Genomic DNA, 16,760 nt, shown 5'->3' on the forward strand with positions numbered 1-16,760 from the left:
TTCATTAAAATCGGAAATAGAAATCCGGCAATCATTATTTATTTTTTTCATACAAGTCACATAGGTTCTCTGTACACCGTATATTTAAAGATAACTATTTATTAGAAAAACTTTTGAGCATAAAGGCAAGTAAGGCTTCCGGAGTTGATGGCATATACCCGAGAGTTTTGAGGGAGACCGCCAGGGAATGTATTGAACTATTGAGGTTAATTATGAGGGCATCTTTGGACTTAGGGAAGATTCCTTGGGATTGGAGAAGTGCCAATGTATCGCCACTACATAAAAGCGGTTCTAAGAGTGAAGCTGGTAACTACAGACCGGTTGGTCTGACTTCAGTAGTAGTAGTTGGTCTGACTTCAGAATGCCATGTCCTCCTGTGTTAGCATAAACATGATTTTCCCTTTAAAAAAAGGGGTTTTTTTTAAGGGAAAATCATGTTTCACTAACACAGGAGGCTATTTTGACACAGTTACTCATGAGTCCTATGTAGGGAACAATTTCGACATAGTTTATTTGGATTTTAGTGAAGTATTTGACTTGGATCCCTCATGAGAGTATAAGCTGGAACAGGCCAGGATTACTGGAAATATTCTAAGATGGAATGCTGGTTGTCTTCAGGGAAGAAGGCACAGGGTTGTGATTAATGGATATTCTTCCGATTGGTCAGGAGTGGAGTCCCACAAGGATCGGTTCTTGGTCCACTCTTGTTTCTTATTTTCATAAATGACATCGATGAAGGGATAGAAGGCATGATGTCAAAATTTAAAGATGACGTAAAGATTGGTAGAGTCGTTAATGATCAGTACCAAGCAGAGCTCATACAGAATGACTTGAGCAGAATTCAAAGATTGTCAGAAAAGTGGCAGCTATGTTTTAGCGCAGATAATGCAAGGTCTCACACTTGGGGGAAAAGTAACCCCAAAACATATTATACACTTGGTTGTTGTTATGAGTGTTTGATGGCGCATAAGCTACTTTGCCTATAATGCACCATTATACACTTGGTGGGGTTGAATTAAAAACAGTGGAGGAAGAAAGGGATCTGGGAGTAACGATACGAGCAGATATGAAGTTTTCTGAACAGTGTAAACAGGCAGCTAGGAAAAGCTTATGGTGTCCTATCGATGATTTATTGAACAATATTGAGATAAGGAGATCCTAATCCCAGTATAAGGCAATTTTAAAACCACATTTGGAACACTGTGTTCAAGTATGGAGACCTCATCTGAAAAAAGACACTGAGCTTCTTGAAAGGGTCCAAAGACGGACAACTCGAATGCTGAGATAGGCAAAAGGACGGTCGTACGAGGAAAGGCTCTGATTATGTGGCCTACAGAGCTTGGCAACCAGGCACCTCAAAGGTGACCTGGTTGAGGTTTATAAGGCTCTGAGATGGGTTAGTAAAATGAATGAAGGCAGAATTTTCACTGTTATAAAGAATTCCAGAACTAGGGGGTCATAAATTCAAATTTCAGGAGTTGAGGTTTAAATTAGATTATAGGGAATGTTTTACAGCCCTATAATCAGCGAGTCGGTGATTACTGGAACAAATTGCTCTTGCCGGTAGTTGAGGCTGACTTTTTTTTTTTTTTTTTTTTTTTTTTTGCCAGTGCAACAAAAGCATGTGGCTTTCTTGTAGTTGAAGAAACTGGGCTGTTTGTTGCCATGCGATGTGTGAAGGAATGAATGGTCAAGGTTGCGGATGAGCAAAAACAATATTTTCTCGGTTCGCGCATAAAGGCTTTGCCTTTTACTTTTTTTTTTGTAATAAATCATGAATTATTAATGTTTATTAAAGTTGCTGAATGTAACGCACTGCGTGCACTAACTAACATGTTTACTTATTCTTGAAAGGATTTTCCGTATAAAATATTAGCATTAAACATTTATTCAAGGTATATTTACTTGAATAGTTTCTTTTTTTAAGTGAAATAGTATCTGAGAACCCAATGGTTGACACTGTAACATCCGATAGAAAACTTCAAAGGACCCAGACTCCTGTATAAATGCATCCATCTGTCGCCAAAAAAACAGTAAACAATTTTTTTCTTCTGAAAACGCTGAAAGCTACGATAAGCATTTTTTGCTCCTGAAACTAAAACCGAGCCAGAAACTGAAAACCGCACAACTCATTCCTGTGTATTCAACTTCTTAATCGTTACACTGACGAGAATAAGTCTGTCATTCTAAAATGCGGCAGTTAAAAAGAAAACAATGAATTTGTTTAATTTTTATGTAAATAAATGGAGATAATGGATGGGAATATTGACACAGATATCTATTTCCATCCCTTCCTTCAATTTGGCATAAGAAGAGTCTCACAGTCTCCTGCATCCTGCACAGTGAAGTATTTATATAAAGAGAAGAGAGCTTTTATTCATCTTGACATCTCTTGTATATACTGCGCATGTCATGTTTAGGGAACAAGGTACTACGCATGCTGTTAGACCATGCTGCATGCTGGATGGAATACAGCGATAGCTTGTTCTGTTTCTCGCCGTTTATGATAAAATATGCAGATATTTTGTAATTAAAAAAATTCCTTTTTTGCCAATTTTCGTTTTTTTTTTTTTTTTTTTTACTTACAATTTCGCATTACTGGCACAAACCAATGTAATTTAAAATGCTGTCCTTAGCAGACGTATATACGAAGGGACATCAAAAGGTTCGTACCCTGACCTAGATAAAACATCAATAGGAAGATGCCATTTTTAATATAAGTTGTCTACATATTCAATAACTAACATGTGAAATTTTATTCCCGTAGGTGATCGTACACCAGAGGTGGAGCCCGGAATCTGAGGAACGACGCTTTGGTGACAAAGTGGAGTATCGAGCACTGATCAAGTTCCTGCATTTGCAGGGCAAGAAAGCTCAGGAAATTGACCAAGAAATGAAAGCTATGTATGGGCAGAATTGTCCATCCTATGACAATGCAAAAAACTGGAAACGGGAGTTCCAGTGTGGTCGTACAAGTGTCTTTGACGAGCCAACAGAAGGAAGGCCATCAACATCCACAGACAGACGGTTGCAAAGGTTGAGCAGCTGGTACGGAGTAACAGACATGTGACAATTAATCTAATCGCAAATGCAGTGGGAATTAGTTACGGGTCTGCCCACAACGTTTTACATGACTATCTGTACATTTCTAAGGTCTCCGCATGATGGGTTCCAAGATTGCTGACGCCTTTGCAGAAGCAATGTCGAATGCAATGTTCCCGCCAACTATTGGATTTGTGTAATGCAGATGTTGAGAGATTTTCTGATCGGTTGGTGACAAATGGCGAATGCTAGGTGTGCCAGTATGATCCGGAGACTGAAGACATGTCAAAGCAGTGGAAGCACACCTCCTCTCCTCCCCACCTCCCAAAAAGGCAAATATCACCTCCATCTGCATAGAAGGTGATGTTGTCTGTGTTTTGGAACAGAAAAGGGGTTATCCTGACAGATTACCCACCTCGTGGTTCCACACTTACTAGAGAATACTACAGAAACCTTTTTAAGAAGTTACGTGATGCTTTGAAGGTGAAAAGGCGTTGAATGTTAACCAAAGGTGTCAGTCTTCTGTCAAACAATGCACCGCCTCACATGGCCGTCGCAGCCATCAACTTTGTTGCCCAGTGCGGCTTCGAACTAGTGCAGCACACTATTCTCCTGACCTGGCGCCAACAGACTTCTTCTGGTTTCGAGAAATGAAGAAACCATTGAGTGGACGCCGCTTTGATTCGTCTCAGGAAATTATCAAAGAAGTGGAATCGTGGTTTCAGACAAAAAAGTGCGGACATCTATGATCAAGACATTAAACAACTGGTCCATAGATGAGAGAAATGTGTTACTAGGCATGGAGAGTACATAGAAAAGGATTAAAGTTCTTGTGAAGTTTCACCTTTCTAGGGCTATTATTTCTAGGTAAGGGTACGAATCTTTTGATACCCCCTCGTATATAAAGTAGGCATGTAATATAAAATAAAAAGGTAATTAAAAAAACAGTTTTCGGAATTGTATGTAGTGAGATTTTTATCAAGACCGATGATTAGATAAAACAGAGTGATTAAAATGGTCCACAATGTTTGGACACCCTCTGAAATACAGCAGTAACCACTGAAACAGCTGTTAGGGCGTTGGTGGTGAAAATTTATTCGCCAGGCTAAGTATTTTACAAAAAAAAAAAAAAAAAATGGATGCAAATCTTCATAACTATAGATGGACTTAATACGAATTTCATTTTAAAGATATTTCAAACAATCCTGTTTATTTGAAATTGAACTGCGTGTTTTAAACTTCAGAATGTTTGCAAAATAAGCAGTATACCAAAATCAAATTAGATTATTTTAAAAATATATAATTCTCCTTGGGATAAAAACATGAAAAACATGAAACTATTCAGAATGAAAACTATGTTATTCTTACGCTACTGTTTATCAGAAAGTATTTGTTCATAATTCTTTGGGATTAAGAGGAAATCGGGGGGGGGAGAGTGAGAGAGAGAGAGAGAGAGAGAGAGAGTAAATATTTGACATCACAAATCTCGCAACGGCATTGGAAATTCTTCGCCAGATAGTTTTAGGAGCACCAGTACAGCCTCCAGGGAAGCAAAATCTTTGCATAGTAATGAAGGAACCACATGCTATGCACCAGTTCGTTGTTTACCGCCATATAGCCCTAAATTTAAACAAGAAATACGAATATCATAGTATATATTATTGGCTGTGAAAGGACTGGAAAGAAAATTAAAACGTCCGAAAACAGTTGCTCAAAAAATGTTAATAGGTCGGTAATTAAATCAATCGGACTTTAACTTGCCGAGGTGTAAATATTTAATGAAACATGTATTGATTGTGCCGGTGCGTCTCTGTCCGTAGATTAAACATGTGAACTATTTGCGCAAGATAATTAAGAAGCTTTGTTCAAACCACCGGTTCCAATAGGCTCTCTGTTAGTGTTTAGTCTGAATGCAATATCTAAAGACAATATTTAATGCTGATGCTATCCGTACATGAAAGTGAAATAGCAGACGCTATTTGAATTTTGCATGGTCGAGGGCGTAACGCTGGAAAGGTCAAACAGATAGCGAAATAAATACTACTGTGGTGACCCTCGCCAATACCACAGTGTTTGTGATCATCGTATAGTGCTACACCGTGTGGAAAAGGCTAGACTGCAAATTCTGTCAATATACTAAGGATTTTTAAAGGTCTTTTTTCACATCGTGGCTGAGTTAGTCGGTCTGGGTGAGAGTTGCCACGCCCTCCCGCGTAAACTTGGATTTTTTACCTGAAAACAGTAAAACATTCTTATAATACAGGCAATTTATATACTGAGTCCCCCCCCCCCAAAAAAGCCATTTTTATCGCAATCCTCTCTTTGGCTTTTATATATACAACGAACAAGTTATTATTAGTATCTGTTTATTGCCCAATTCATGAGCTATCGCCTGTACATTAGTAATCTACGGGGGGGGGGGGTGATAGTTACATTGTAAACTTAAAAGACGGACATATGTCCTGGATTACATCGACTAACATACGCTTAACCTTAAAGATATTTACACAGTTTTTATTTACGTACTTGTTATTCCAGTTTATGGGATATCAAAGATTCAATTCAATATCTAATTTTCTCTCTAATATCTACTGTTCAATAATATAATATGAATTGTAGCATTTTATTTAGACAGGAACATGCAGTGCACGATTTAAGAACAATGTGAACATTGTTAAGAATCTCTGGATAACTGCGATTATCCTTAAAAATATTCTATATGCGAAGGTATAAATATTTCCTCCGGAGGAGATATATCAATAGAATGACTCCTCATTTCCTTAGTTAACTCGGCGAAAATTCCGGAAGAACCGATTAATACGTTTTATTATTTTCATTTTTCTTCATATCACTGGCGTGAGTATTAATATTCATTATAAATAATATTATGAAGCCTATGCCGATCAGAGCTCGAACAGTTTTTAAACCAGGTTGGAAAATTTACATCTGCAGACTTTATTACAGCAACCTCAGTGTATTGAATCCGCTTCCTTTCTTTTAGAGAATAACGGCGAGGATACATTTCAACTGTGATGGAATTTGCATATCCACAATGTGTGCATATTCTGTCTAACTAGGTAATTTATTGGATTTTTCTCACTCATAAACAAAGGGCAGATCCTTTCTTCCATTTGTACACCTACGTTAAAGCAGTGATTAACATAACTGCTCTCTGGTATACTAAACGAGCTAGCAAATGCAGTTCTCTCTCTACCAGGTTGAAAGAAACATTTCTAATCCATTTTATAATCATTTTCGGATCAACTCACTCATTTCAGAGTTAGTGAATCCCGTCAATGCAACGAAGGCTTTCTGCAAGAATTACTACGATATATTTTATATTAAAAAAATACGAACAAGTTTATTCTCACCACTAGACAAATCTGTTCGCCTACATTAATGGAAATGTCCCACTTAGCACAATGAAATACATACAAGTTATGTATCAAACAGGGAAAAGTACAAATTGGTTAAAATTTAAAACCTTATTTTGAAAATATCCACGTACTTTGCTAGTGTGACAGATTCCATTACATGAAACAAAAAAAATTAACCAAGGGTCAAGATTTCTTAAATTTTACTTCCTTACTACATTTAATCTTAGATTTATTTCTCACTACGTTGTAAATTTAACCCTAAAAGGTATTCTTTCGTAATACGTGATATCAAAGTCTATATTTACTTTTAATCTACAAACTTGAACGCTGCATTAAGCTGAACATAAAATTTAAGATATCTGCCATGTATCATCCTTATAATTAAATTTAAAAACTGAGTAGCGTATCATTTAACTGACTTTGGAAGCCACAATCAAGTGCTTAACATGACATGGTGTTTGTAAAGGTGTTAACTTCACAGACACATCCCTTAGGGTCGAAACAGCGCAATCTATCCGCACCACTCATTCAACTATAAAGTGCTCTATATTCCATTTCGGTCTAACAGATACAGCCGAACTTCGAATTATGACAGAAAACTTACAACAAAGGTAGATTTCTATCCCACGTTTTAACTTGCATTACGTCTGCGCATTTTTCAATTTATTTTGATAAAAGGGATAAGCGCGAACAGCTTTTGGGTGTCCAACTTTATCTGAGCAACTTAAGAAGAATTTTCAAAGTGCTCAAACATCTCTCTCTCTCTCTCTCTCTCTCTCTCTCTCTAAGTAAGTGTGAGAGAGAGAGAGAGAGAGAGAGAGAGAGAGAGAGAGAGAGGGGGGGGGGGGTTCAGGCGAGTATAAAAATAATCCCATTACTGGTATTTTTGAATTAAAGGAACAAACCCTTTTTGCGATTATATTTCTTGTGGAATGGAATTTAAATGCCAAATTTACCCCCCATAAATATTCAGTACCTCGTGCAATTCAAAATTCGTGTGAAACATGCGATCCCTTTTCTCCATCTGCGCCACCAAAACTATGCATAAAGCTTGTCGAGACTGCAGTGTATGAGATCAGAAGATGATACTGAAACAGTGCGGAGTCATTACACGCGGGATTGTCTCAAGGGCCGCATTTACGTGACAATATGAAATGGAAAGAGAACAGGAAAGATGGAGACTGTCCAGTCACACTCAAAGAAGCATCAAGATGGCTTAAGATGCAAGAAACACTGTGCGCATGCTTTTTCAGAGGTTTCGAAACAGTAGAAGTGTATCTAGCGCAGCAGGACAGAGACAATAATGGGTTACGGCCCCAGTTCAAGACCGTTATGCTTTTAATATCTTCACGCAGCTACTATCATCTAAAACCTGCTCTAAACAGACGGCTCGGTGTACTCTTCAGAGGGATCTAAACAGTATGCAGATGGTTACGGTGCGACAAGCCTTTGTGCAGCACAAGTCACGGTACATTTTCTTTTATCTCTCCTCCTGCCCATGCAAGTGGAAAATACGTTGACGTTGGAGTAGAGAACGAGTCTTCTGGATTCAGCATCATTAGATGATCAGCAATACTTTTAATTTCCAAACTTACATTTCAGCGTTATCTGACATGCTCTCATCCTGAGAAAAAGCGGGACCACTTCCGAAACCTTTGTGGAATGGAGATTGTAAAATTCATTCTAATAATGTGAACAGGGATTGTTATGCACGAGCGCATTGGTTTCCTTAGTGTCCCACGTATGCTTCATGAGGTTCTGGTCTAGGGATGGTCCTGGTTAAACTATGTGGACGATTCTTTACTCAAGTAAGCATTTCATTTTCAAACCACAGCAGATAAGTATGTATCAGTCTTAGTGTAGACCATAAAGATTTTTCACTGGTTCAGTACGAGGATCTTCTCCTCGTGCATTAAATCACTGAAAGTCCCACTTTCGAAAATTGAAATTAATGCACCAACCCACAGAAATTCCATCCTACATCAAAACAGATTTCAAGATTACATTTCTCATGGAACAGAATTTAAATGCCAAATTTATCCCCATATATCTGGAGGATGAGTACACCGTGAACCTTGCATAAAGTTAACTGGTAATCAGCCCTTTACTGATATGTTTTTCTGCATTTTAATGGATCAAATTAAACTCGATTTTCATTTTTTCGACATATTTTATTACTATATCAAGTTTCTTTGAAGGCTATCATAGCATGGCATGGCATGTTAGTCGCATACTTTTCTTAACGATTCCAGACTCTATCTCGTGAATATTTCATTTTCGACTTTAAGCTGTATGAGCAAATGACTACCTATATCACAATGTAATATAACACCTTTCCTAGAGAGTAAAAAAGAACCTTTAATGCACACAATTCGGTTGACTTCGTTTTGGATTAATCAGATTAATTAATTAAAATAGGAATTATAGCTTAATTTGTGACTCGCTCCAAAAGATAAACCACTCCTAGCTAAAACTACTACCTCGGAACGAAGCTGTATTTGAATAATAAGAAGAAACCAGTAAAATTTGTAACTGTGACTGTTGCGGTTTTCATGGCATTTCAATTTAGGTAAAAGGAGTTTTGTTTTCTTTAATTTTGGAAATTAGGCTAATTAAAAGGTAAAAACATCGTGTTTACTGAGGAGCTATAGGGACGTTTATATTCTAATAAATTGGCGATTCTTATGAGTAAATCCAATAAGACGCACGCTCGTGTATGTGTGTGTTCGTTGTCCTAACGTGAGAACCCAACTTGGACCAAGAAATAACAGCATTCTAAACATCTTAGAATGATACGATGCTATATTTCAGCTTCAGTGTTTTTTTTTTTTTTTTATATCACTCAGGGCAGCATGAATCTATCATGTACGTACGGTGCAGATCGAACAATAGTGATGCGGCCCCAATTTGGCTTGTGCACACGAGATCGGTGTACCGTTAAAGGCAGGTGTTGGTCACGAAGTGCCAGTCGGCGACCAGAACTAACCAACCAACAATCTTCCATTCACCAACTCAAAACTACTAAGCTCGGAATTTTTTTTCTTTTCTATCTGTTTTAGTTTAATGCAGCTCGTGCCCTTTTACACAACCTAGCTATTCAGGGAACGTGCATTTTTGAGCTCCTTGCGAACAGCGCAAGGATTCATGGGACAGATCTTTCCAGGCGCCCAGGTTTATGGAAAAGTCAATATAAGGATAAATAGTACATGGATGCGGCCTCTGTGCACACAAGTGAAATGCGATACCACCACAGTGAGCACGGACAGCGGCCGTCAATTACGGACGAGTTATGCCCTCCTGGTTGTGGTTCGCGAAGAAAGACAAACAGCAATAATGACAATAATAATAAAACACAGTAAGGAGAGGGGATGAGTAATGTGGTATTATTATTATATTATTTATTTATAATTTTTTGCTTTTATTAAACTTCCTTGAATTTCCCCCTTCCCTTATTATTATGGTGCTGCGCCCCTGCCAGATCTACTCATGAGCTAATAAGGTCTTCCGCGTTTCATACTGAATTATTCAACTATACATACCATATCTCGCTAGAATGAATATATATATATATATATATATATATATATATATAATTTTATACACATTATGGTTGTAATGCATGATTGCTCTGCAACTGCATTGACCCATTAATTTTGGTTACAGTTACAGTCGTTATAATTATTTTTTTATTTCTTTTTTATTACTAATATATAAATAAGATCTTTATTGTACAGTTCACCGGTACACGCAGGTACCACGACCATACAATACCCTTCACGGCACCATGCCAGGGGTTTATATATATATATATATATATATAGTATATAAAACAGGTGAAAAAGGTAAAGAAAGGAAAAGAAAAAGGTAAAGAAAGGAAAAGAAAAAGGTAAAGAAAGGAAAAGAAAAAGAAAATAGAAAATAGAAAATAGATGTACCTGGACGCGCAAGGCTACAGAACAGGATACAACTATAAAATAAAACATAGAAATAAATGATAAAGGACATAGTAAGATGGGAAAGTTTTTAACAACAACGTGCCATGCCTAATGGAAGAAGATATGAGAAGAAAAGAATGTTAAGATCCTAATAAATTAAGTGGAAAAAGTGGCTGAATTGATAAGCCAAATCATATTTACAAAAGCTAGAAAAAAGTGGTAATTAATGCATATTAAAAAAAAAAAAATAGTAATAAATAAAAATGAAAATAATGAAAATAAATTGGTACATAGATCAGGTATTTCATCAGGGGACTACACCCGATCATGTACCAAAATGCGTTGGGGCTACCTCACTCATGTTTATGAAGGTTTCAAAAAAATTTTAATTCATTTTTTAAATTTTTTTAAATTTAAAAAAAAAAATTTTAAATTTTAATTCATTTTTTAATTTTTAATTCTTTTTTTAATTTATTGCTACCTCCATCGGCATGGGTTTGTATAGAAACGCAGTATTTTGGTACATGATCGGGTGTAGTCCCCTGATGAAATACCTGATCTATGTACCAATTTATTTTCATTTTTATTTATTACTATTTTTTTTTTTTTTAATATGCATTAATTACCACTTTTTTCTAGCTTTTGTAAATATGATTTGGCTTATCAATTCAGCCACTTTTTCCACTTAATTTATTAGGATCTTAACATTCTTTTCTTCTCATATCTTCTTCCATTAGGCATGGCACGTTGTTGTTAATAACTTTCCCATCTTACTATGTCCTTTATCATTTATTTCTATGTTATATATATATATATATATATATATATATATAACAGTCCCATTAATGTCCTATGGTATGAATCATTAAAGGGATGTCTAAATGTCCCATCTAATTTTAGGATTAAAGGGAAGCCCACTACTGATCCAGTGGTGCGTTCACGCTGTTTTTGTCGAGAGGAGATGAGATTATATAATTCGCGCAGAAACAGCCATTACAGGCCACATAATGGCTGACAAGTTTGTATGTCAGAAAACTACTTGTATTTCCTAGTACAAATACTGGGGGAAATACAAGAGTACTGAATTCAACGATAATACTGATTCGAAATGAACGTCTCTCTCTCTCTCTCTCTCTCTCTCTCTCTCTCTCTCTCTCTCTCTCTCTCTCACACACACACACACACACACAACCGGTTCTCTATGTTTCTGTTTCGTTCCCTCTCTCTATGTTTCTCTTTCTCTATCTACCTGTATCTGTTTCTTTGTCTTTCTTCCTCCCGCTGTTTCTATTTTGTATCACCGGTCTATCTATCTCTCTCTTCCCCCTATCTATCTATCTACCTTTTTGTCTCTCTTTATCTATTTGTTTCTCTTTCCTCTATCTATCTATCTATCTATCTATCTATCTGTCTGTCTGTCTGTCTGTCTGTCTGTCTGTCTGTCTGTCTATCTATCTATCTGTCTGTCTGTCTGTCTGTCTGTCTGTCTGTCTGTCTGTCTGTCTATCTATCTATCTATCTATCTGTCTGTCTGTCTGTCTGTCTGTCTGTCTGTCTGTCTGTCTGTCTGTCTGTCTGTCTGTTTCTCTCTCTCTGTATTTAGAACGCCCAGTTATCAACTGTGAAACAGAAACAAGAATACTTCGGTATATGTACTTCATTTCAATAGTAAATCCAGCTCAAATGAATCGTATCGGACTACTTAGTATTAGGGAATGCACGCATTCCCTAATACTTTACTGGAGATATTCACGTTCATAATATAACATTTGTAATGCAATTAATCGATAAGATTTCTTGTCTGTTTTATTTTTTAATCCTTGAAAAAATTAGGATAACATTTTCCGTATGCCTTTGACAGAAGACATAACTAATCGCCCACCCTAATTCACAAGCAGCAGTTTAAAATTTCAAAAATCTACCTGAAAATAAAATCTAGTTCTCTGAAGAACACGTCAAGAAAATATTATAAACTATGTTCAGTTTTACTGGTGTCAAATACTGTATTAGAAATACGATTGAAATCTCTATACTCTGAAATATGCAAAATTCTTTGAGATTTTTAACTTTCTGGTAAATAATTAAACGAGAAATGCAAAGAGAGTCAGAAAAGGAAACTCGAAATATCGAAGATGAAAGATGGAAATAATCACAAGCAGAGAGAAGGAGATAAAAAGACACATATACAGTTACTGACAGCCAGATGGGGGAGAGAGAGGAAAGAGAGAAATATACCGCAGATGGAGGAGCAGAGGGATAGCCAGATGGATGCTAATGAGGTTTTACCTTCATTAACATTTATCTTACTTCGCCTTATCATTAAAATTAATCGCATACTGCACTTAAGCCAAGTTGTAGACATTATTTCGCATTGCATGCATCCCACCCCATCTAAATTTGCATCAATAGCGAACACTTTATTAATTTCATCTTTAGGAGGATGCAGCTTTCTCTCTCTCACGCGCCATCACGTTACGTTAAGCGCTTCTTCTTTTTTTTTTTTTTTTTTTCCCCATTTTAAATTCCAGACCCGTCGGTCCTCCTCACTAATGAAGCAAAAAGTGAAAATTAGGGATGTGCACCCCTAAAATTAAAAGCAGTGGTTGTTAAGTGAGTTGAGTACAGTTGTAGCTAGCGGTGGTGAAAGGTTATGGTAATATGTACCGCGAGACTAAACATAGCTGGCTAAAAATAGCACATGTTAGCTGTTCTTACACTGCCTCGCAACAAACATTTAATCAATACCGTAACATACTGATGCTACGGGGCAGAAATGAGGGAAAGAAAGAAGAAAAAACCGTCGAATGGTGTCGCAATCATTCTCGCTACCAATTTCTATAGCTGCGCGCCCGCGCTGGATCCCGTGGTTTAGCAATCATTCCCCGAACGCACACCGGATTACTCTTCAATAAGAATCCGCTATCGGACCAAAAATGCAAACCGCATCTATCTCACAAGAGCCGCCATTACTGAGCGGGTCTACGATTCCGTCGTAATGAGGCAGATGGAGAGAAACCTTTCTACTTACCATGGAGACGATATGCAGACACCGCGGGCAGCCTCCGCCGACGCTATTCTTTCTTCATTTCCGGCTTGCAGCAACCACAGTCGTCACCAAAAGCAGTGGCCTGTAACATCCTCCGTATCTTGCGACGTAGCCGGGTAGCGAGTGGGGAAACTAATCCGTCCACTGAGACGCCACTATGCCAGGGTCGGGTCAACGGCGACCGCCGGACACTGTCGGGAGAATCACTGGCACACAGGAAGAGACAAACGGAACGTAGGACCCACAACAGATGGAGACGAGCTTCCCGGTTTTGGCGGTACGACTTTCCCTAACCCCCCCAACGAGTGCACAAACCCTCGAAATAAATAAATAAATAAATAAAGCTTTCTGCTCGTAACACTCGAAGAAAAGCCTGGTCGTGTGGCGCGCGGGCTCCACTGACCGCAGACACAAGGGTTAGGGGAGGACAGTTCACAGCACCGTCGCTGCAGCTACAGTCAAGGGTGCTCGATTCGCGTCTGCGCGCGGCCGTATACAGCCTCTGCCGCTAACCGCATGTCTTCAACACCCAGCATCTCTGCCAGTCTGCTTCGTGCATCTCAGGCAAGTCGGCAGGACGACACTGCACCTACATCCCTGTGCTCGGCGGAAGCTGAAGAAATAATGCGACAGTGGGATATGCTCGGGAGGATGGAAGGTGGAGAGAGAGAGAGAGAGAGAGAGAGATGCTTTCGCTGCATTTTGTACACATGGCAAAGATTGTGGAATGTCGTCCAAGGTAAAAATACGTTGAATCTGGGGAGGAAATCTACGGAGGGGATATTTATAACACACACACACACACACACACAACCTAAACAAATAGCAAAAATGGGATCGCGGTTAGTATGTCAACAACATTAAAGAAGATACAACTTGGACTTTTATTTGGAGGTCAAATGTCACCAGTTAACAGTTACTTGAACCGTGAGTTGATCAAGAAGGAAATCTGAAGTTCCTGAATGAAACATTTAAGACGGATGACAGTTTGTTTGACAAATGCAGTTTGTTTGACAAATGCAGTTTTTTTGTCAAGTACGTATGGGATTGGGTGTGCAGTTCTCTCGTGTTGATACGTGACAAATATAAATCACGATAATATTCGAAATTCGCTATTTCGGTATGTAAATGAGTATTCCACAGCATGCTAAAACGACTGCTACGACAGCGACCTCTACCTCTAGATAACAGGTTTTTATTTTATTTTATTTATTTACTATTTGTTTTATTTATTTATTTATTTTATTTATTTATTTTTTTTGTCCACTAAGGCGCACAAACAAAGGAATTAGATGATAAAAATAACGATCTTAGCCCAATAAGAATGAAAGAAGGAAATTATTTAATGAAAGATTTGGCTTCATTTTTGTAACAACCGCTGTTCAACTGCATATGAAAAGCAGTTCTCATCAAGAACTTTTGGTATTACAAAAATATAACTTACATTACGATAATAACTCATACTTTCATAGAGTTTATTTTTAAATAATATTTACTTAAAAAATACTAATCACAATAATATCTTAATTTTTTTCAGTGCTGCCTTTTTTAAATGCCTGTATTTTAATGATGTTCCTATATTATTTCCTTAAAATCTCCACACTTGAAATTCATAATAGAAAAGCACTAATCACTAAATGAATCCTTGAAGAGCAACCAAAAAAGGCTTTAATGGATAGAACTTGTGATAAAAAAGTTCAGACACATTCGCATATGAAAGCTAAAATTATTAAACCTTTATAATTATGATTCCAATCACAAATTAGTAATGATGAGTAGTTTCCAATTCCAACGTGACACGAAATTATATAAATTCGCGTTTTCCTGCAGTCACATTGATTAGCAGAAACACGTGAACAATGAAAACAAAAAAAAAAGAAAGAAAGAAAAAAAAAACACAATGAAAATTGCTGATAATTTTTCACTAAATAATATCTACCAAAACATAATATTTGATAATATTTGTAAGGATTTAAAACCAAGCTGAAGTTAATTCAAAAATACTGTACACATTTTTACCACATGTGAAGTTGTATAAGTCATTCATTGAAATATCATCTCAATAAATTATAAATGACAAATACAGAAAAATGACAATAATCTGAAATTTAATGCTTTTAAATGTAAGGTTTTTCACCTGAGGAACAGAAATCCAGGGGTTAGTTACAAGTTAGGGGGGGGGGGAGAGCTAACGTGGTCCAGATCAAAAAAAAAGACGTAGGCTTACGATTCAGTCAGACATGAAAATTTTCAATGCAGTGTAAATTAGCAGAAATGAAGACACCTGTGTCCTGTCTCTGATATATAAGGCCTTGGTACGTATGTAAAAAGATCTGTTCTTTTATATTAGAATTATTTGATGACACCGCATTTGTAATTTCGTGTTCACGTCTGTAGGTTACACTTAAAGAAATAAATAAAGCTTCTAGAAAATATTCCAAAGAGGGAAACCAGATTGGCAAGGGGTGCTAATCGATGTCCATATGAAGAACAGCTTAAAAAGTGCTGACTGAAAATCTTGGCCAACTAGACGCCTTAGGGACTCCTAAGAAAGTAGTGAATTTACCAAAGGATCTTCTCTGTTTGTGACCACTCTATATACCGGCCTGATTACATCCTTGGAACTCTGCTCCTGTCTGTGATTCCTGACCCGACTCTCCGAACGCTGAAAATTTTCTCTAGCATTTTCAGAGTCGGAATACTTGCTGGTAGTGGTCGAAACGTCTGCTGATGCTACTGGCGGGGGCTCCCACTAGCGGCACTGCAGTGGTGTTGCAATATCTCTAGTGGATGGAGGATTTTATTTTTTTATATTTAATTTTTCATTATTTCATCACTTACGCCTCAGCAATATGGTTTCCCAAAACAGCAACTGTAGCAAACCGACGCATCCTTGATGCAACGCAAAGAACCATCCTACTGACAGTTACACGTGCTTGTAGGACAACCAGTACCCACGCACTGCAGGTCTTGGCCGGAGCTCTCCCCCTTGACTTAGAGATCACGCGCAGGGGAATGAACTACCACATAGAGAAAGGAATACCTTGTACACACCATGGCTATACTGTGGACGTTAATGCACCACAAAAAAATGAAAAGACAAGACTGCAAAAACACCTGATGCAAGTTTGGCAGGAGCGCTGGGCCAACTCAAATAAGGGAAATATCACCAGGAAATTCATTCCGAACATCGACAGGATGTACCCCAGTCCCCCAACTTGGTTTCAACCTGGCTTATACACCACCTATTTATTGACTGGTCACGGGGCCTTTAAAGCCAAGCTGGCAGCGCTGGGGATTGAGGTGGATCCGAGCTGTGCCTGTGGGGAGCTTGAGTGCTGGGAGCACATTATGTATGAT

The 16,760-nt window shown here is 37.7% G+C and overlaps 1 protein-coding gene across 2 annotated transcripts in view; it reads right to left on the reverse strand.

The window, feature by feature from the left end:
* The window catches only part of LOC150089519 (glucose transporter type 1-like), a 1,237,972-nt gene extending 1,224,166 nt beyond the window's left edge, over window positions 1-13,806 (reverse strand). For both annotated transcript variants that reach the window (XM_090368637.1, XM_090368634.1), the window contains exon 1: window positions 13,383-13,806. The gene's annotated coding sequence lies outside the window, so the exon portion shown is untranslated. The remainder of the gene's footprint in view (window positions 1-13,382) is intronic.
* Between the last annotated feature and the right edge of the window lie 2,954 nt (window positions 13,807-16,760).

Source organism: Mastigoproctus giganteus, chromosome 2, assembly GCF_048544385.1.
Source record: "Mastigoproctus giganteus isolate SK-2022 chromosome 2, ASM4854438v1, whole genome shotgun sequence".
NCBI lineage: Eukaryota > Metazoa > Arthropoda > Arachnida > Uropygi > Thelyphonidae > Mastigoproctus > Mastigoproctus giganteus.